This window comes from Pristiophorus japonicus, chromosome 24, assembly GCF_044704955.1.
Source record: "Pristiophorus japonicus isolate sPriJap1 chromosome 24, sPriJap1.hap1, whole genome shotgun sequence".
NCBI classification, from domain to species: Eukaryota; Metazoa; Chordata; class Chondrichthyes; family Pristiophoridae; genus Pristiophorus; species Pristiophorus japonicus.
In genome coordinates this window covers 12,102,561-12,125,372 of record NC_092000.1, presented here as the reverse complement: position 1 = coordinate 12,125,372, position 22,812 = coordinate 12,102,561, and the positions used below count along the sequence as shown (strand labels likewise).

Below are 22,812 nucleotides of genomic sequence, written 5' to 3'. Positions count from 1 at the left end.
AGGGACGGGCAAGAAATGCCGGCCTTGCCAGCGACGCCCACATCCCGTGAATGAATTTTTAAAAAAAATCCTACGAAATAAGATGCTGAGTTCCATTCTCTCATCACCTGAGAAAAACCTCCGGCAGAAAATGTGACGGTTTTATTTCGCGCACTTTTATGTCAAAGTGAATTTGGGCGCCATGTTATTGTACATAGCAAGCGACATATTGCGCTGGGGACAGGGGGCCTTTAAGAGGTTCACAGGAATGATTGGCAATATCATGGAAGGAGTCAAACATATGCTTCCCCCTCCCTCTTGTTCTCAATGGGCTGATCCATTTATGATGTCATAAGTGAAATCACAGCCCTCGAGTGGAACGATCCATTCAAGAAGGTGGGTGAGCAACAGAACTTTGTTCATGCAGTCTTAAGGTGCTGTTCGAGAGCTTTCAAGCACTGGATTTTGACCGGAGCCGGGAGCTCTCCGGAATTTAAAGACAAACTACACTGCTGGGCGATGGTGGCGCGGGAGAGTCTACTTTGATGGTCTGCTCCTTCGTGCTCCTTTCATTTGGCCTCCGCAGAATGCCTCCAGCATTGCAAACAAAATCTATAGTTAGGCTTTAACGGCTGGCAATAACATTCTGCAGCTGCATGGTATTTAGTGAGTGAAGCAGACCATAAAGGAGATATCGTTTAACAGGGCTGTAAAACCTCCCATCCCTTGCTCCCAGCAGCCCGCCCCCGCCACCATTAAACGTTTTAATCCTTGCAGTAAGTTTCTGGTCGAGTAAGCTGGTACAAATCCATCGGCCAGCTGCTGAGTGTGCAACTAGAGAGCGAGAGAGAAAACCCCATGGGAAGATACTCGGTGGTTCCATGGGTGTGCATATACTTTGTTTGCATCTCACACATCTTTCTGGCCCTTCCCTCCCCCACCGCCTCGCTCCGCCCTAACGCACAAACAATTAACCCAGCCCAGCCAGGCTGCTGGCACAAAGAGGAATTATTTTACGAGCAAGAGGGGCGACACGACTCTCTCTCGCTTGCAGGGCAGATGTGAAGAACCTATATAACGTCCTTTCCCACCAGTGCAAGCATCTCAGCAATGCAGTGGTGGCGTCTTATGAGCTCCATGTCACTGCAGGACGCATGCTATCTGCTTCTGGGCGAGGACCTCACAGATTGCCAGAGAGTTAAGGGATGATTCATTGCTGATATTTCAGCCCCTGGCTGGGGAGTCTAGAAACATAGAAAATAGGTGCAGGAGTAGGCCATTCGGCCCTTCGAGCCTGCACCACCATTCAATATGATCATGGCTGATCATGCAATTTCAGTACCCCATTCCTGTTTTCTCTCCATACCCCCGATCCCTTTAGCCGTAAGGGCCACATCTAACTCCCTTTTGAATATATCCAATGAACTGGACTGAACAACTTTCTGTGGTAGAGAATTCCACAGTTTCACCACTCTCTGAGTGAAGAAGTTTCTCCTCATCTCGGTCCTAAATGGCTTAGCCCTTATCCTTAGACTGTGACCCCTGGTTCTGGACTTCCCCAACATCGGGAACATTCTTCCTGCATCTAACCTGTCAGTCCCGTCAGAATTTTATATGCTTCTATGAGATCCCCTCTCATCCTTCTAAATTCCAGTGAATATAAGCCTAGTTGATCCAGTCTTTCTTCATATGTCAGTTCTGCCATCCCAGGAATAAGTCTGGTGAACCTTCGCTGCACTCCCTGAATAGCAAGAATGTTCTTCCTCAGATTAGGAGACCAAAACTGTACACAATATTCAAGGTGTAGTCTCATCAAGGCCCTGTACAACAGCAGCAAGACCTCCCTGCTCCTATACTCAAATCCTCTCGCTATGAAGGCCAACATGCCATTAGCTTTCTTTACTGCCTGCTGCACCTGCATGCCAACTTTCAATGACTGATGTACCATGACACCCAGGTCTCGTTGCACCTCCCCTTTTACTAATCTGTCACCATTCAGATAATAATCTACCTTCCTTATTTTTCCACCAAAGTGGATAACGTCACACTTATCCACATTATACTGCATCTGCCATGTATTTTCCCACTCACCTAGGGGGTCACAGTCTCAGAGTAAGGGGTTATAAGAACATAAGAAATAGGAGCAGGAGTAGGCCATATGTCCCCTCGAGCCTGCTCCGCCATTCAATACGATCATGGCTGATCTGATCATGGACTCAGGTTCACTTCCTTGCCCGCTCCTCATAACCCCTATTCCCTTATCGATAAGAACATAAGGGTCGGCCATTTAAGACTGAGATGAGGAGAAATCTCTTCACTCAGAGGGTGGTGAATCTTTGGAAATGTTATTAAAGCCCTCCATAATGCTATCAGATCACTGATTATTTTCCTCTGATAAACAAGAACATAAGAAATAGGAGCAGGAGTAGGCCACCTGGTCCCTCGAGCCTGCTCCGCCATTCAATAAGATCATGGTAGTTCTATGAAATAAAAAGCCCCAACTTCCCAAGTTTCTCCTCATGACTGAAGCCTCTCATCCCTGGTATCATCTTAGCAAATCTCTCCTGTACCCTCTTCAAGGCCTTGACATCCTTCCTAAAGTAGGGAGAATGGACAGAGAGACCGAAACAAGCTCAAAATGTGGACGTTGGCCACTGGGCTTGACAGGGTAGATGCAGGGAGGGTGTTTCCCTGGGCTGAGGAGTCTAGAACCAGGGGTCACAGTCTCAGAATAAGGGGTCGGCCATTTAGGACTGAGATGAGGAGAAATTTCTTCCCTCAGAGAGTGGTGAATCTTTGGAATTCTCTACCCCAGAGGGCTGTGGAGGCTCAGTCATTGAGTATATTCAAGACAGAGGTCGATAAATTTGGGGGGAATTAAGGTGAGACCACACCTAGAGTACTGCATTCAATTTTAGCCTCCTTATTTAAGGAGGGATATACTTGCATTGGAGGCTGTTCAGAGAAGGTTCACTAGGATGATTCCTGAGATGAAGGGGTTGTCTTATGAAGAAAGGTTGAGCAGGTTGGGCCTGTACTCATTGGCGTTTAGAAGAATGAGAGTGATCTTATTGAAACATATAAGATACTGAGGAGGCTCGACAAAGTAGATGCAGAGAGGTTGTTTCCCCTCATGGGGGAATCTAGAATCTCGGGGGCATAGTTTCAGAATAAGGAGTCCCATTTACGTCTGAGATGAGGAGGAATTTCTTCTCTCAGAGGGTTGTAAATCTTTGGAATTCTCTGCCCCAGAGAGCTGTGGAGGCTGGGTCATTGATTATATTTAAGATGGAGATAGACAGATTTTTGAACGATAAGGCTAATGGGGAACGTGTGGGGAAGTGGAGCTGAGCCTAAGATCAGATCAGCCATGATATTGAATGGCGGAGCAGGCTCGAGGGGCCAAATGGCCGACTCCTGCTCCTATTTCTTATGTCCTTATGTTCTTATGAATTAGGAGTAGCTTTGTGCTGTCGGCCCATGCCCACTGGAAACTGGTTTGTGATTGCCGACACTCATCTTACTTCGGACCCTCAGTCTGGGCTGGATTCAAATCCAGCCGCCAGAGGTGAAGCGGAAGTCTCTATTCCACTATGCTATGCTTGCCAACCTTGTCTCTTTTTGATATATCAATCCCACCTACCTCCCTTCTCAGCCTATCCCTCAATACCTTCTCCCTCCAACAACTGCAGCTTGCATTTGTATAGCGCCTTTAACATAGCAAAACCTCGCAAGGCACTTCACAGGAGCGTTACCGAACTAAATTAGCCACGTGAGGAGATGCTAGGAATGGCGATTACAAGCTTGGTCATAGATGTAGGCTTTAAGGAGCGTCTTGAAGGAGGAGAGGTTTAGGGAGGGAATTCCAGGGCGTATCCTAACTTGCATCAAGTCCCGTTCACCCATCACCCTCTGTGCTCGCTGACCTCCATTGGCTCCTGGTTAAGCAACGCCTCGATTTCAGAATTCTCGTCCTTGTTTGCTCTTTGCCTTTCCGTTATTGTTCATGGGTTTGTATGTAACCTTTAGGGTTGCTGACCGAGGGCCGTGTGGCTCTTTGTCGGCCAGCGTAGACACGATGGGCCGAAATGGCCTCCTGCTGCGCTGTAAATTTCTATACTTCTATGTTTCTATGTTGTTTTCAAATCCCTCCATGGCCTTGCCCCTCCCTATCTCTGTACGTAAGAACATAAGAAATAGGAGCAGGAGTAGGCCATCTGGCCCCTCGAGCCTGCTCCGCTATTTAATACGAACATGGCTGATCCGATCATGGACTCAGGCCCACTTCCCTGCCCGCTCCCCATAACCCCTTATTCCCTTATCTCCTCCAGCCCCACAACCCCCTCCCCAAGATATCTGCGCTCCTCTAATTCTGCCCTCTCGAGCATTCCTGATTATAATCGCTCAACCATTGGTGGCCGTGCCTTCAGCTGCTGAGGCCCCAAGCTCTGGAACACCCTCCCTAAACCTCTGCGCCTCTTTTTCCTCCTTCAAGACGCTCCTTAAAACCTACCTCTTTGACCAAGCTTTAGGTCACCTGCGCTAATTACTGCTTATGCGACTCAGGGTCAAATTTTTAGTCTCATAATATCCCTGTGAAGCGCCTCGGGACGTTTCACTACTTTAAAGGTGCTATATAAATACAAGTTGTTGTTGTTGTTAGGGCCTAGACATCATCATCATCATAGGCAGTCCCTCGGAATCGGGGAAGACTTGCTTCCACTCTTAAAATAAGTCCTTAGGTGGCTGAACAGTCCAATACGAGAACCACAGTCCCTGTCACAGGTGGGACAGACAGTCGTTGAGGGAAGGGGGTGGGTGGGACAGGTTTGCCGCACGCTCTTTCCGCTGCCTACGCTTGATTTCTGCATGCTCTCGGCGACGAAACTCGAGGCGCTCAGCGCCCTCCCGGATGCACTTCCTCCACTTAGGGCGGTCTATGGCCAGGGACTCCCAGGTGTCGGTGGGGATGTCGCACTTTATCAGGGAGGCTTTGAGGGTGTTCCTTGTCACGTTTCCTCTGCCCGCCTTTGCCTCGTTTGACGTGGACGAGTTCCGAGTAGGGCGCTTGCTTTGGGAGTCTCGCGTCTGGCATGCGGACAATGTGGCCCTGCCCAGCGGAGCTGATCGAGTGCGGTCAGTGCTTCGATGCTGGGGATGTTGGCCTGGACGAGGACGCTAATGTTTGTGAAGGCACGGCCCCCCCCCCCAACGGTGAAGCGATTCAAATCGGGGATGGGCACGAGGTCAGAATTGGAGGAGCGCGGAGATCTCGGAGGGCTGGAGGAGACGTACCCATCCTGGGAATGCTCGATGCCGGCACGCGGGGGGGGGGTGCCCGAGTGGGGAAATATCCCACTCCCCAAGTATCTTACAGCCCTCACCTTGAAGCTCGCGAAACCTAATTGCCAGATGGGTCCGACATGAAATTAATCACGAGGTTCTCAGGCTTGACCAGATGTTCCAGGATTTCAGCACTGTTCAACGTCCCAGCACTTAGCGGCCCCATAAACCCGTCAACTAAACAAACGCCTACGTACAATCGAGGCAGGAGAACGATTCTTGTTGATTGTTGGCTGGCTTGAACCCGGTGTCAGAGGAAACCAACATAATCAGTCTCAAGTAACTCTCATGGCCCAATACTTTCCACTGCATCGCTCCACAGTAGTTACCCAGGGATTTGATAGAGAGAGGCCCTTTCAACTCTTCAAAGGGGAGGGGGGGGGCAGGGGAAAGGAAATGCTTTCAATATACTTTTTACAGCATATAATTTATTTTTAAACTACTGTAGCTTTCCTGCTTAATTTTTTTTTCTCTCTTTTGGAGAGGGCAATCATCGGGGACAATAGTGTGTGAGTGTTTGCTTTGCAACGCCCTTTCCAATTCGCTCACATCGTATTCTGCGAGAAACTGGGGGTTGCAAGCTTAATAAGAATTGCTGCCAGCACGATTACGTGATCAACTGGAGAGATTCAGCAACCCCCCCCCAGCTACCCGCACTCCTTCTCCCCGGTTCCCCAAATCGCTCCAGAAACGCTCGTGTTTTTTTGTTGCAGAGGTATTGCGAGCAAAGCTTTCTCTTAATTGCCTTGTCCAGACACCCACTTCCGCTTCCTCAGACTGTGACAGAGCTGAAACAGACCCACCTAGCGATGGAAGCTGTGCTGTGTGTGTCTGCTGGAAGCAGCTGTGGGTAAAGAAAGGCAGACTTACGTTTATATAGCGCCTTTCACGACCTCAGTGTAAGGTCTGCCCACCAACAGGGGGCACTACAGTCGGATGTCCTCATCATCATCCTTGGCAGTCCCTCGAAGAGAGGGTGACTTGCTTCCACACCAAGAAGGGATGGGTTCAATGAAGGACCTAATATTCCAGATCCCGAACTACATCCTGAAGGCTGAAAGATGCCTGTGCGTGGATTTTTTTAGCGTGGGGTGACCGTTGCACACCAGCCACCACACGGGCTTGACAGAGTCAGGTCTTGGTCCAGTGGCAAGGATTACCCAAGACGACTGGAGACCAGCTCTGCTGCACAGACCGAGCGCGTGCACATATCGCAGTGTGGGCTGGGCCTGTGCTGCCCCTGGGCCCTCGCCTCCTCTGGCCCCGAACTCACGCCTCTCCTGGGCCCCGGTCACTTCCCTCTACGGATTCTTGCCGCTCCTTCTTCGGAGGTCCTAGGGTCATAGGTACGCTTGTGCTGGGCCTGGTTTATAACCTGAACTTCACCTTTGTATCTTCACTTTTGGAAGCCATTAAAGACGACCAGGTTACACCTAGTCACTGGCTCACAATACGGAGTTCATTGTATCATTTCATACACTACACTCAGGACATCCCAAAGCGCTTTTCAGCCAATGAAGTACTTTTTGGAGTGTAGTCACCGTTGTAATGTGGGAAACGCGGCAGCCAATTTGCGCACAGCAAGCTCCCACAAACAGCACTGTGATAATGACCAGTTTAGCGGTGCGGGTTGAGGGATAAATATTGGCCAGAACATGCAACCCTCCGAGATCTCTGCGCTCCTCCAATTCTGGCCTCTTGTGCCTCCCAACTCCCGTCGTCCCACTAATGCCTTGAACCGTCTAGGTCGTAAACTCGGGAACCCCCCCTCCCTAAATCTCTCCGGCTCTCTCTCCTTAAAAACTACGCTTTGGCCAAGCTTTTGGTCACCTGTTCTAATGTCGCCTTCTTTTGAGACGGTGTCAATCCTAGACCGATTACGCCTTGGGACATTTTCCTATGTATAAAGGCGCTATATAGATGCAAAACATTGTTGTTGCCTGCTCGTGATCATCATCATAGGCAGTCCCTCAGAATCGAGGAAGACTTGCTTCCACTCTTAGCATGAGTTCTCAGGTTACTGTACAGTCCAATACGAGAGCCACAGTCCCTGTCACAGGTGGGACAGACAGTGGTTGAGGGAAAGAGTGGGTGGGACTGGTTTGCCGCACGCTCCTTCCGCGGCCTGCGCTTGATTTCCGCACGCTCTCGGCGACGAGACTCGAGGTGCTCAGCGCCCTCCCGGATGCACTTCCTTCACTTAGGGGGGGTTCTTTGGCCAGGGACCCCCAGGTGTCGGTGGGGATGTTGCACTTTATGAGGGAGGCTTTGAGGTTCTACTCGGAACGCCTTTGCGCCAAACGAGCCAAAGGTGGGCAGAGGAAACGTTACAAGGACACCCTCAAAGCCTCCCTGGTAAAGCGCCTGCTCGTGAGCAAAGTCAAGCTGAACAATGGACCTTGGCTATGGTGGCCTAGCCACTCAAATAGCCATCGGCCACTGCCCAGGCTGTGGAAGAAGGGCCTCTTGAGCGAGGTATCTGCGGATGGTCACGTCTGCGAACCACTTGCCCAACGTGAGTCTTCAGGAAAGCAGGAGGAAACACTGGGACAATTACAGAGGGATCGTAAGATTGGGATCGCTCAGTGGGAGTCGGATTTCCGGCGATTTCAGAACAAGTCTGTTGGAAGGAACAACATTCCTGCAATTATAACAGCAACCAGTTCAAACAGGGTTTGTGAACTTAAGAGTCGAACTGAAAATTGTTCGGAAACGAACGGATCGAAAAGCCTCAGACCGTTTAGGCATTAATTATGCTCTTTGAGAACAACCCGATCATTTTAGCCGTAGGTTCCTGTAGGACACTGCAGGCACCAACTAACTTCGACTTGCCGTGCAAACACGACCCCAGTCTCTAGCTGGGTTCAATCTTATCACTTAAAAAAACAATTTGTTCACGGGATGTGGGCGTCGCCGGCAAGGCTGGCATTTATTGCCCATCCCTAATTGCCCTCGAGAAGGTGGTGGTGAGCCGCCATTTCAGAGAGCAAGTTAAGAGTCAACCACGTTGCTGTGAGTCTGGAGTCACATACAGGCCCAGACCGGGTAAGGACGGCAGAATTCCTTTCCTAAAGGACATTAGTGAACCAGATGGTTCTTTGTCCGACAATCCGGTAGTTTCATAGTCACCATTACTGATGCGAGCTTTTTTTAATTCCAGATTTTTTTTTAATTAACTGATTTTAAATTCCTCCAGCTACCTTGGTGGGATTTGGACTCAAGTCTCCCGGATCATCAGTCCAGTTCTCTGGAGCACTAGTCGAATAACATAAGAACATAAGAAATAGGAGCAGGAGTAGGCCAATACGGCCCCTCGAGCCTGCTCCGCCATTTAATACAATCATGGCTGATCCGATCATGGACTCAGCTCCACTTCCCTGCCCGCTCCCCATAACCCCTTACTCCCTTATCGGTTAAGAAACTGTCTATCTCCGCCTTAAATTTATTCAATGTCCCAGCTTCCACAGCTCTCTGAGGCAGCGAATTCCACAGATTTACAACCCTCTGAGAGAAGAAATTCCTCCTCATCCCAGTTTTAAATGGGCGGCCCCTTATTCTAAGATTGTGCCCTCTAGTTCTAGTCTCCCCCATCAGTGGAAACATCCTCTCTGCATCCACCTTGTCAAGCCCCCTCATAACATAACCACTGTGCTACCATACCCTTCATTTGCACAGTGAGGGCAAGTGAACCGGGGTTGGGGGGGGGTGGAGGGGGAGATGAGGTGAATCTTTATTTTGCGGCGCGAGTTGTTGAGCCGACGGTGCGTATCATCCTGCACATAACGCACTGGAGCCCGTGTGTTATCCTGAATGGCGGCTGTACAAAACAGCACGTATCTACTTTTTTTTAATGCAGAAGGCCCACTTTCCCCGAGTTGTTCTGCCGACGGCGTGCTAAGCTGGGCCACACAGTACGTCGGGCTGTGGTGCCTCCCATTCCCCAGCTTGGCCGGCGGGAAGAGCAGGCTCCCTGAGGGTAGTGTGAGCTTGGAACGTCGGCAGTACAATATATGGCAAGAGCTGTCAGTGGAAAAGAAAACAGCACGTTTTGGCTGCCGAGAAAAGACAATAAATTAATGGTCACAATTTAATAGCCCTGAGTGGGGATCTTTCCGAACCAGCATAGTTTCCATTAATATCGAAGCCCACAGAAAAACTATCAAACAGCGCTGTCTTCAGTGATAAATGGCAACTTCTGTTGCGTCTGGTCAAACCACAATGCTAACACCATGACAGGCATAAACCCACGATTGGTTTTGGACCGAAAGTCTCCTTGACAACAGCAGCAGCGACTTACGTTTACCTGGCGCCTTCAATGTAGTAAAACAGGAGTGATTACCAAACAAAATTTGACACCGAACCACATAAGGAGGAATTAGGGCAGATGACCAAAAGCTTGGTCAAAGAGGTCGGTTTTAAGGAGCGTCTTGAAGGAGGGAAGAGAGATGGAGAGGTTTAGGGAGGGAGTTCCAGAGCTTGGGGCCCAGGCAACAGAAGGCACGGCCGCCGATGGTTAAGCGATTATAATCAGGGAATGCTCAGGAGGAGCGCAGAATTTGAGGAGCGCAGACATCTCGGGAGGGGTGGGGCGGGGGGGGGGTGGTTTGTGGGGCTGGAGGAGGTTACAGAAATAGGGAGGGGTGAGGCCAGATTTGAAAACAAGGATGACAATTTTGAAATTGAGGCATTGCTTAACCGGGAGCCAATGTAGATCAGCGAGCACAGGGGGTAATGGGTGAGCGGGACTCGGTTGGAGAACCTAAATGTGACAAACTACACTGGGCAAAAAGCCTCAGTCACCTTAACAATCTGGCCTGGAGGAAGAGAAAGGTTGAGCGGTCACTCGGGATGCCTCAGCGGCGATGCATTGGACAAGGCCCTGGCCCGCGTGACACTCACAGCGCCTCAGTCCCGGTTGCTATTTTCCGTGGCATCTCCGCTAGAACGGGTCGGGAGAAGGCTGAGCCATATCTGGGATAAGATGCGGCACAGGTGTTTACGGTGTCAGGCAGGTGCGGCCTAGTTTGGCTTTACCCCGGAGTTTTTTGGTCAAGCTGATCCGCTCACACTGCGGGGCAGGTCTTGCATCAGCGACACACCCACTCCACGGCCGCTAACCTCCCCCAACACCGGCGTTTTTCTCCCGGATTTCCCCCTTTCACCTTCCGGGGCCTTAAATTCCCCCCTCATTTTCTCTGGCATTTGGCTGCTAGGTTTGCCTACAGCCCAATCAGAAACATAGAAACATAGAAACCTACAGAGCAGAAGGAGGCCAATTCGGCCCATCGTGTCCGCGCCGGCCGACAAAGAGCCGCGCGGCCCTCGGTCAGCAGCCCTGAAGGTTACACATAAACCGATGAACAATGAACAATGGCGGGCAGGTAAAGAGCACCCGGCCCAACCAGTCCGCCCCACACAACTGCGACACCCCTTACACCGAAACATTCTGCACTCCACCCCAACCGGAGCCATGTGATCTCCTGGGAGAGGCAAAAAACCAGATAAAAACCCAGGCCAATTTAGGGAGAAAAAAATCTGGGCAAATCCTCTCCGACCCATCCAGGCGATGGAAACTAGCCCAGGAGATCACCCTGGCCGTATTCGATTCCCTGCAGTACTTACCATTAATACTCGCGCAGACTTTGACACAATCTGTTCCTGTCTCTTTGTATCAACCACCTCCTCCCACCCTCTGCCCTGCCTGTAATATATATCGCTCCACCCGGTGGGTTACTGTGGCATTGCAGGCCAGCGCTGTTTACAACAACGTAGAAACATAGAAAATAGGTGCAGGAGTCGGCCATTCAGCCCTTCGAGCCTGCACCGGCATTCAATGAGTTCATGGCTGAACATGCAACTTCAGTACCCTATTCCTGCTTTCTCGCCATACACCTTGATCCCCCTAGTAGTAAGGACTACATCTAACTCCTTTTTGAATATATTTAGTGAATTGGCCTCAACTACTTTCTGTGGTGGAGAATTCCACAGGTTCACCACTCTCTGGGCGAAGAAGTTTCTCCTCATCTCGGTCCTAAATGGCTTACCCCTTATCCTTAGACTGTGACCCCTGGTTCTGGACTTCCCCAACATTGGGAACATTCTTCCTGCATCCAAATGTCTAAACCCGTCAGAATTTTAAACGTTTCTATGAGATCCCCTCTCATTCGTCTGAACTCCAGTTGATCCAGTCTTTCTTGATTGGTCAGTCCCGCCATCCCGGGAATCAGTTCAGGTCACCCGGCAGGGGTTCCCTGAAGATATCAGCCATCTTAAAGCTGTGCGTGTTTGTGATGCCGTACTGAAAACATCACACTTCCCACTTTGCAAAACCTGCCACTTTGCAGAGATTCTGCAAACTGTCTGTGTGAAAGCACTTGGGGGCTCCACCCATACTGCAGTCACTGCTACAAGTCAGACCTGGGTTTTAATTGTGAAGGTATGAAATGTTGCTAATTCTATCCCCTCCGCCACCTCCCGCTGGTGACTGCACCGACTACTATTGAGGTACTTTGCTCAAGCTGTTGTCTATTTATGCGGGAGGGAACAACGACAGACTATTTACGGTTGACATGAACAGCCCGATCCGCGCCTCCCCTGAAGTCCATGCCCGTGCTCGTTCAACCACTCAGGAGCAGGCACGTTGACTCACGTTCCCCCAGCTCTCAGCAGCGCAACGGGGAACACCAGCGGACTTAAAAGGAGCATATCACTCCAGGGAGCAGTGCAAGCTGGTGCAGGTTGGCGACGGCAGTGAAGAGGGCAACTGGACTGGACGTCACCATAATCCAGGTCGGTGATTGGAGCGTGGGCAGGTACAGCAGGAGTGGCGAGGTCGGGGCGAAGGAGCGGCGCGTGATCGTGGAGCGACGTGATCGAGGCCCAGAAGAGGCGAGGGCCCAGGGGCAGCACGGGCCCAGCCCACACTGCGATATGTGTATGGCACTAGGTCCGTGCAGCAGAGCTGGTCTCCAGTCGTCCTGGGTAATCCTTGCCACTGGACCAAGACCTAGCTCTGTCAAGCCCGTGTGGTGGCTGGTGTGCAACGGCCACCCCACGTTAAAAAAATCCACGCACAGGCATCTTCCACCCTTCAGGATGTAGTTCGGGATCTGGAATATTAGGTCCTTCATTAAACCCATCCCTTCTTGGTGTGGAAGCAAGTCACCCTCTCTTCGAGGGACTGCCTATGATAATGATGAGGACCTCCGACTGTAGTGCCCCCTGTTGGTGGGCAGATCTTATGTACACACATTACACTGAGGTCGTGAAAGGCGCTATATAAACGTAAGTCTAATGGTGAATTTAAACTCATGTCTCTGGATCATTAGTCCAGGCCTGTGGATTACTAATCCAGTGGCATAACCACTATGCTACCGTACCCGTAATTGTTAGGGCGGACTATAGCCACACCTGGACTGGGTGCCTGAAATGAAAGCGGGTTCCATTTGCCAATACTTAAAACTCATCGTTAGAAAATTCAGCAGCCCATTGCAGTATGGAGTAGTACGTTAATGGTCTAGTGCTTGGCTCCCTTGAATGCAGGTGATCCTATTTGTTTAATGGTGTGCAAGCATTGGAGTGTTTGTCCTTACTTTCCGATTGTATTATAATCATTGTTATGCATGTTCCTAAGCAACCACTGTATCGTGCTTTCCCCAAAGGACACAAGCTAATGCTTCTTTTTTTTAATAGACTTGACTCTCACTGCATTGGAAGTGATTTAAAAAATATATATAATCGACCATCTTTTCAGCTGTTAATAGGAACTTAACCAATAGCACTTGCATAAAATCTTGGTCGAGGTGGTTCAGAGCTCTGCCTTCTCGCTCCACTTAATGATCAGAAGCTTCTCTTACCCAGTCCGATGGTCTCATTGGTCTGTGCGGAGCTCATTCTTCCAGTCGACACCAAGCCTTTCATCTGTACCGGGACAAAACAGTATGAGTGTGAGTCACCATCACATGATAGTTCTCTGATCTGCTGTTGCACAATGCCACTGTTACTGAGGATAGCCCCATGTCCCTCCCCCAGAGCTTACTCCAGCACCATTCAGGCCTAAATGCTGACCCACCCACCCACTCCTAAGCTCCCTCCACAAGCACAAACGCTCCAACAATATTAACACCTCGAGTATCGCTGCCACACTTTAGAGCACAATAAAGAAGGACTTGCATTTACAGCCAATGAGATACTTTTTGAAGTGTAGTCACTGTTGTAATGTAGGAAACGCGGCAGACAATTTGCGCACAGCAAGCTCCCACACACAAATGTGATAATGACCCAGATAATCTGTTTTTGGTGCTGTTGATTGAGGGATAAATATTGGGCAGGACACCAGGGATAACTCCACTGCTCTTCTTTCGAAAGTGCCATGGGATCTTTTACGTCCACCTGAGAGAGCAGACAGGGCCTCGGTTTGATGTTTCATCCGAAAGACGGCACCTCCGCCACTGCAGCGCTCCCTCAGCACTGCACTGGGAGCATCAGCCTAGATTATACAGAATGGGACTTGAACCCTCAACCTTCTGACTCAGAGACGAGAGTGCTACCCACTGAACTACAGTTAATGCCATAATGTGCCGATTATTCTGCAGAATTGGTTAGAGTAGATACACCAAAGTGAAGAATGGGCAGTGAAGAGAAGGAGATGAAGAGAGGGCGATGAAGAGTGGCAGTTGAAGACTAGGAAGAGAAGAGTGGGAAGGAATACTGGGAGATGAAGAGTTCGACAGTTTTGACATCATGATGAACCTTGGTTTGGACACAGTGAAGGGGAAAGAATGAGTTGGATGGTTGAATTGGAGCATGTGTTGGAACAGGTAAATTAACACTCGATAAACTTCCAAAGATTACGTCACTGATCATTCAACATCAATGTCATTGTGCATCAGCTGTCGTCATGACAATTGACGTGACTTTGACCCAAACCATCTCATGAAACTCAGTAAATATCCTGCAGAGATCCCAAGGCTGCTATATTACCTTACAGCACAGGTGACAGTTATAACCAGCGCAAACTTCGGTGCTAGGAATCGTATTGTTTGGACCACTTTGTAATTAACCTTCTTCGCAGTCGCTCCTGGGTATCCATTATCTCTCTCCCTATGAGGGAGAGTGAATATTATAGTCCACCAACCAAAATAACTTCATAAAACTCTAGATCATAACAATCCTGTCTCGGGATATCTTGTAACCCTACCAAGAAGACCCTGAGATTAAAGAAAGCGATTGTCTTCAATTAGTATCCTCCACTGGCAGAAAACCACATTATGTGAAAATTGCGACATATTATATGTGGAAATATTCTAATTAATATCAGACCTCCTCCCCTCAGTCAGTCACTCTGGGATTTTCCCCGTTCTAATGTTTTCCTGACTGTTGTGTCAATAATGGTTCAGTGGTAACATCCGCTCTCTGAGCGATCTGCTTATGGGATCAAGTCTCCACTCTGGAGAGTTAAGCACATACTCTAGGCTCACACTGAGGGAGTGCTGCACTGTTGGAAGTGCTGTCTTTCGGATGAGATGTTAAACCCGAGGTCCTGTCTGCTCTCTCGGGTGGATGTAAAAGATCCCGTGGTACTATGTTGAAGAAGAGCGGGGGGAGTTATCCCCAGTTTCCTGGGGCCAATATTTATCCCTCAACCAACATCACTAAAACAGATGATCTGGTTATTATCACATTGCTGTTTGTGGGAGCTTGCTGTGCGCAAATTGGCTGCCGCGTTTCCTACATTACAGCAGTGCCTACACTTCAAAAGGTATTTCATTGGCTGTAAAGCGCTTTGAGACGTCCAGTGATCGTGAAAGGTGCTATAAGAACATAAGAAATAGGAACAGGTGTGAGCCATACGGCCCCTCGAGCCTGCTCCGCCATTTAATAAAGTCATGGCTGATCTGATCATGTAAGTCTTTCTATCTGCCATTTCAGGGGTATGTAAAAAATCCCATGGCACTATTCGAGGCAGAGCTGGGGAATTATCCTGCTCAACATTTATCCCTAAGCCAACCATCTAAGCGGAAACAGATTGGCCATTTATTTCATTGCTGTTTGTTGGATCTTGCTGTGTGCATGCTTTGGGATGTTCAGAGAATGTGAAAGGTGCAACAAAAATGGGAGTTGTTCCCTTTGTTTGAAGAGCTTGACTCACGTTGGGGTACGTTTGAGCAATGCACCTTGCCCAATATCTCGCCCACGTGCCCATATTTGGTGTCTGAGCTTTGACGTCGGGCGTTGGCAGATGATTGGCCACAGTCAATCTCAATCCCGCCCCCGTCATTGGGTGAACCTTCTGGGAGGTGGTGAGGTGAGTCATTTGGACAGCGATCAGGAGCAGGGGCTCGTTTTTCCCTCCACCTCCAGTTTGGCAACTTTGACGCCACACGCAGTCAATCCTCACCTGAGCCGACTTGGCTCAGTGCCGCCCCGTAGCCAGTCCAAGACGGGTAATCCGATCTCAAGCTCTCAGATGATGAACTTAAGCTGCTCAAGCTTTGCTCTCACGCTTTGCCACATGATCCGTTTCCTTTGACTGGGTTGCCACCCTTGTATCCTCTTAACTCTCCGCGCCTGGATACTTTCTGAATGACTCAGCCCTGCTAATCCTTTCCTTTTGCAAGTTTCGGGCCTGAATTTCCGCAGTGACGCCCTGCCCCTGCACCATTGTAACCTCGCCAGCACTCCCGCCAATGATACACCGGCAGAATGTCTGAAGAAATTCAGGGCCATTAACACTGACAGTGGGATAAATAGCACTGCATTTTGAAAGTTTTATCAAGACTAGCGCTGGGGGCAAGGGGGGAACTGAATAATGAAACACCATGTACTGTAAATTAAGATGATTTGAAGCTGAAATTTGCCATTACTGAATCTCTTTGGTTATTACATTCAGGGCATATTTCAGATCAGTAAAAATCTGAGTGCTGTTTAAGACAATTAAGATTGAGTGCGACGCATTTTCCTAATTGGTTCAAACTTCCCAAGATAATCAGCAAATTAGGATCATTTTTTTGTGCTGCAGAGAGTATGCCACACTGTTCACAACCTTGGTGTCATATTTGACCCTGAAATGAGCTCCCGGCCACATACCCGCAGCGTAACTAAGACCGCCTATTTCCATCTCCGTAACATCGCCCGTCTCTGCCCGCGCCTCAGCTCATCCGCTGCTGAAGTCCTCATCCATGCCTTTGTTACCTCTAGACTTGATTATTCCAACGCACTCCTGACACATTCTACCCTACGTAAACTAGAGGTGATCCAAAACTCAGCTGCCCGTGTCCTAACTCGCACCGAGTCCCGCTCACTCATCACCTCCTGTGCTCGCTGCCCCTTGTCCTAACTCGCACCAAGTCCTGCTCACCCATCACCCCCTGTGCTCGCTGACCTACATTGGCTTCCGGTTAAGGAACGCCTTGATTTCAAAATTCTCATTCTTGGTTTCAAATCTCTCCATGGCCCTCGCACTATCTCTGTAATCTCCTCCAGCCCCACAACTCCCCGAGATGTCTGCGCTCCTCTAATTCTGCCCACTTGAGCATCCCTGATTATAATCGCTCAACCATTGGAGGCCGTGCCTTCTGTTGCCTCGGCCCCAAGCTGTGGCATTCCCTCCCTAAACCTCTCCGCCTCTCTACCTCTCTTTCCTCCTTCAAGACGCTCCTTAAAACCTACCTCTTTGACCAAGCTTTTGGTCACCTGCGCTAATTTCTACTTATGTGGCTCGGTGTCAAACATTTTATCTCATAGTACTCCTGTGAAGCGCTACGTTAAAGGTGCTATATAAATACATGTTGTTGTTGTTTATACAAAACTCGCTGTACATCACAATTTGTACAGTTGTAAAAATGAATCTTTCGGCTGAGTGAAAAGGTAAATGTTCCGGTGATATCACTAGCTTAAAAAGACCTTGACTGGATCTATTCAGTCACGACAGCATGGAGCTCATGGTGCCGTTTATGGGCGCTGATAATGTGTGGGGGGGAAACGTTATTTATGGTGCCAACGCACCAGGAACTGGCATAAAAGTACGATTGGAGCTGTAGGTGATGGTGGTGACGGTTAAATTGCCACACAGCAGTGAAGGGCAATCTTGCCGGTGGCCACAAAAGCCACGGGGTGGGTGGGGGGGGGGCAGGTGAAATCGGTCTTGAGCACGGGTGTAAAAACAGGCAACTGTGAGGACAGATTAGAGAGGCTGGGTTTGTTTTCTTTTGAACAGAGGAGGTTGAGGGGAGACCTTATGGAGGTGTATAAAATGAGGGGCCTGGATAGAGTGGGGAGGAAGGACCTACAGAGGGATCTGGGGGTAATTGTGCATGAAACACAAAAGGATAGTAAGCAGGCACAGCAAGAGTATCAGGAAGGCCAATGGTATCTTGGCCTTTATTGGAAAGGGGGTGGAGTATAAAAGCAGGGAAGTCTTGCTACAGCTATACAGGGTATTGGTGAAACCACACCTGGAATACTGCGTGCAGTTTTGGTTTCCATATTTACGAAAGGATATACTTGCTTTGGAGGCAGTTCAGAGAAGGTTCACTTGGTTGATTCCAGGGATGAGGGGGTTAACTTATGAGGAAAGGTTGAGGAGGTTGGGCCTCTACTCATTGGAATTCAGAAGAATGAGAGGTGATCTTATCGAAATGTATAAGATTATGAGGGGGCTTGACAAGGTGGATGCAGAGAGGATGTTTCCACTGATGGAGGAGACTAGAACTAGAGGGCACAATCTTAGAATAAGGGGCCGCCCATTTAAAACAGTGACAAAGAGAAATTTCTTCTCTCAGAGGGTTGTGAATCTGTGGATTTCGCTGCCTCAGAGAGCTGTGGAAGCCGGGACATTGAATAAATTTAAGACAGAAATAGACGGTTTATTAAACGATAAGGGGATAAGGGGTTATGGGGAGCGGGCGGGGAAGTAGAGCTGAGTCCATGATCAGATCAGCCATGATCTTATTGAATGGCAGAACAAGCTTGAAGGGCCGTATGGTCTACTCCTGTCCCTATTTCTTATGTTCTTATTGTTATATATGCAGACTCTAGTTATACTCTCTGTGTAGTCACTGTATAGTTGCATAAGATGGAGACTTGTTACCTGATGTACCATCAATAAGGTTTACACTGTGTATATACTATGCTGGCACCACTAGAGGGTGCAACTGGTGGAGACCGGGGTTTCCTGCCCCTGTGGCAGAGGCTGTCCACCAGAGGGCACTGCAGTGGGAGACCTGAGGGTCACCTGCATAGGTGTGTAGGGCCCAGTATAAAAGGCTGCCCACCATGCTTGTGCCTCACTCTGGAGTTATGAATAAAGGGAGTTAGATATGGCCCTTACGGCTAAAGGGATCAAGGGGCATGGAGAGAAAGCAGGAAAGGGGTACTGAGGGAATGATCAGCCATGATCATATTGAATGGCGGTGCAGGCTCAAAGGGTCGAATGGCCTACTCCTGCACCTATTTTCTATGTTTCTATGACAGACAGCCCTAGAAGTCATTAGAATAAGTTCCCTGATGGACTTAATGTGTACAGACCGGTTTAAGACTACACCACCCAGACCGGAAGGAAGAAAGACTTGCATTTATATAGCGCCTTTCACGACACCAGGATGTCCCAAAGTGCTCTACAGCCAATGAAATTCTTTTCAAGTGTAGACGCTGTTGTAATGTAGGAAACAGGGCAGCCAATGGGTGCACAGCAAGCTCCCAACGTGATAACGACCAGAAAATCTGTTTTTTAGGTGTTGGTTATAGAATCATAGAATGATACCGCACAGGAGGCGACCATTCGACCCATCGTGCCTATGCCAGCTCTTTGAAAGAGTGATCCAATTAGTCCCACTCCCCCTTGTTCTTTCCCCGTAGCCCTGCAAATGTCCCCCCTTCAAGTATTTATCCAATTCCCTGTTTGAAATTTACTATTGAATCTGCTCCCACCGCCCTTTCAGGCAGCGTGTTCCAGATCACGACAATTCGCTGCGTAAAAAAGAAATTCTCATAGAAACATAGAAAATAGGTGCAGGAGTTGGCCATTCGGCCCTTCGAGCCTGCACCACCATTCAATAAGATCATGGCTGATCATTCCCTCAGTACCCCTTCCCTGCTTTCTCTCCATACCCCTTGATCCCTTTAGCCGTAAGGGCCACATCTAACTCCCTTTTGAATATGTCCAACGAACTGGCATCAACAACTCTCAGTGGTAGAGAATTCCACAGGTTCACAATTCTCTGAGTGAAGAAGTTTCTCCTCATCTCGGTCCTAAATGGCTTACCCCTTATCCTTAGACTGTGACCCCTGATTCTGGACTTTCCCAACATCTCGCCTCTGGTTCTTTTGCCGATTATCTTAAACCTGCGCCCTCTGGTTACCGATACTCCTACCACTGAGGGGTAAATATTGGCCTCGGGTTTGAGTCTCAATTGTTTCCAAACGGGTCAGCCAGGGCAACAATTGGCTTCATTGCGCCTTGGGTCGGGGTAGGGAAAAACTAAACTGGAGTTGCAATTTCTGATTGCCACCCAGCGAGGCCTGTTGAAAAATGAGAGCCTGCGGAGGTCAGGTTAGGTCAGAATCAGGCTTGACTGAAATTCGCCCCCTCCCGAATGTCAGCCGTGGCTCAGTGGGCAGCATCCTCACCTCCGAGTCCGGAGGTTGTGGGTTCAAGTCCCACTCCGGAGCCTCGAGCACAAAAATCTAAGCTGACACTTCCAGGGTTGAGGGAGCGCTGCACTGTCGGAGGTGCCGTCTGTCGGATGAGACGTTAAACCTAGGCCCCGTCTGCCCCTCTCAGGCGGACGTAAAAGATCCCTAAGGCCACTATTTTGAAGAAGAGCAGGGGAGTTATCCCCGGTTGACCTGGGGTCAATATTTATCCCTCATTGGTCATTATCACATTGCTGTTTCTGGGAATTTGCTGTGCGCTAATTGGCTGCTGCGTTTCCCAAATTGCAACAGTGACTACACTCCAAAAAGTACTTCATTGGCTGTAAAGCGCTTTGAGATGTCCAATGGCCGTGAAAGGCGCTATATAAATGCAAGTCTTCCTTTTAATGATTTTTACCTTGGTTTTAATAATACGTTTGTAGTTGTAGACCTGTTACCGTGTACAACAGTGACTATACTCCAAAAAGTACCTCATTAGCCGTAAAGCGCTTTGAGACGTCCGGTGCTTGTGAAAGGCGCTATATAAATGCAAGTCTTTCTTTCTTTCCTCCACTCCCCTCCGTGATAGAACGTCAGAAAGAGGAGCAGGAGTGGACTCCATGGCCCTTCGAGTATGTTCCACTGACTCACTGGCCTGCTGACTCACCGGCCTGCTTCGTACATGGACTGTGGCCACTTGAACAAGGAAGAACCACACCCGGTATGAGTCAGTGCCTCCAGGAGAGAAACGGTGCAACGAAAACACGACAACAACAAAAAAAAGAGCAGAGAATTCTTTTCGAGAACAGCAGCTTTCCGGACTTTACAAGATAGTCATTTTGTGGCAGTGCCGAAAGAATTCAGAATGGATTAAGTCACGGCACAATGAATCAGAGGCTTGGCACGGCCTTGTGTCTGATTCACTCCACATAAATAGCTGAAGTGACCAGAAGGACCTACTGTGAAAAAACAAGCCTTTGAAATAAACAGAACCTCTGGCTCTTTGCGAGGCGCCCTCGCCATTTTCGCAATGCTTTCTCGAGGTGTCGGAAGTGGAAACTTGGAACATTAACTTAATTATGTGGCCACGGTCTTCCCACGAGACTGAGAAAGGATAGGGATTCGTTATTATATGGTTAACTCACAGACCTATCTTATTAAAGGCTGGTGCAGTTTGATGGCTCACATAAAACTGAGCGTATTGGTGAGACCGCACCTAGAGTACCGCGTACAGTTTTGGTCTCCTTATTTAAGGAGGAGTATACTTGCATTGGAGGCAGTTCAGAGAAGGTTCACTCGGTTGATTACTGAGATGAAGGGGTTGTCTTATGGAGAAAGGTTGAGCAGGTTGGGCCTATACTCATTGGCGCTTAGAAGAATGAGAGGTGATCTTATTGAAACGTATAAGATTCTGAAGAGGCTCGACAAGGTGGATGCAGTGAGGATGTTGGGGGAATCTAGAACTAGGGGGCATAGTTTAAGAATCTCAGTTCGCCCATGTAGAACTGAGATGAGGAGGAATTTATTTTCTCAGAGTGTCGAGAATCTGTGGAATACTCTGCCCCAGAGAGCTGTGAAGGCTGGGTCATTGAATATATTTAAGGCGGAGATAGACAGATTTTTGAACAATAAGGGAGTTGAGGGTTATGGGGAACGGACAGGGAAGTGGAGTTGAGGCCAAGATCAGATCAGCCATGATCTTATTGAATGGCGGAGCAGGCCCGAGGGGCCAAATGGCCTCCTCCTGTTCCTATTTCTTATGTTCTTATGTTCCAGCACTGAGGTGCTTCAGTGAAATAGTTTTGTTTTGTCGTGTCTTGCCTAGGTTCGCCCACCTTCTCCCGAAGGTTTTGACTTTTGCCGGGGCATGGTTCCAAATGTGACGGCCAACCTTCAGTACCCGACTCAAGCACCCAACACATTCTTCATTGTGCTGGCTAATTTGTAAGTGGTCAGGATGCAAATTGGCGTGCTGCAAATCTTTCATTGCCCCGAGCTAGGGAGGTGAAGAACCAGCCTGATTCCAGCTCCTGGTGACTCCCATTGGAATGTGTGTGTGCGTGTGAATGCATGTGTGTGTGTATGCGCGTGTATATATCAGATATGACAGAATGTACACCCCACTCAATTTCATGAAGGGAACTGACAAAATGGATCCAGTCATAAAGTGTTTACTGGACCAGATGGGTTTGCATACCCCGAGGTCACAAGTTAAAAAGTTATAATTCAGATGAACAAGGTCAGGGGATGCGGACTCAGACGACAAGTAGCAGAATGGATAGCTCGCTGGCTTCAAGACAGAAAGCAGAGAGTAGGGGTAAAGAGTAGCTATTCAGGGTGGCAGAAGGTGGGAAGTGTATATCCTATGTAATATGTCATGTAAAAGATGTTGGGTGGGACTGTCTCATTCAAGGTGCAATAGAAAAATAAGTTATCAGGAAAGAACTTTGGGGCAGACAATATAAATGGGTTTGAGAGACAACTAGATGTTTTTTTCTGGGAAGAGATGGGGTTGCTGGATATGGTGGGGAGCAGATCACTGGGGCTGATGGATATAGTGAGAAGGCAGGTCACTGGGGCTGATGGACACGATGAGAAGACAGGTCACTGGGGCTGATGGACATGGTGAGAGGACAGGTCACTGGGGTTTTATGGACATGGTGAGAGGACAGGTCACTGGGGCTGATGAACATGGTGAGGAGACAGGTCACTGGGATTGACCCCTGAAAAAGGACCACACTTCTTGGACCTCATTGCCTTTGCCTGTTTCTAAAAAATTATGTTCACCAAGCAAACAAAAAGTTTGCCAAATCATTTTTATCATGAAGACAGCTCCTTTAAGCATCTCATTGGCAC

The 22,812-nt window shown here is 48.8% G+C and overlaps 1 long non-coding RNA gene across 1 annotated transcript in view; it reads right to left on the bottom strand.

Annotated features, from left to right (window-relative positions):
- The window catches only part of LOC139237846 (uncharacterized), an 84,943-nt gene that overhangs the window by 19,060 nt on the left and 43,071 nt on the right, over window positions 1-22,812 (bottom strand). Inside the window, exon 2 of the long non-coding RNA XR_011588535.1 lies at window positions 13,179-13,242. This is a non-coding gene — a long non-coding RNA (uncharacterized lncRNA). The remainder of the gene's footprint in view (window positions 1-13,178; window positions 13,243-22,812) is intronic.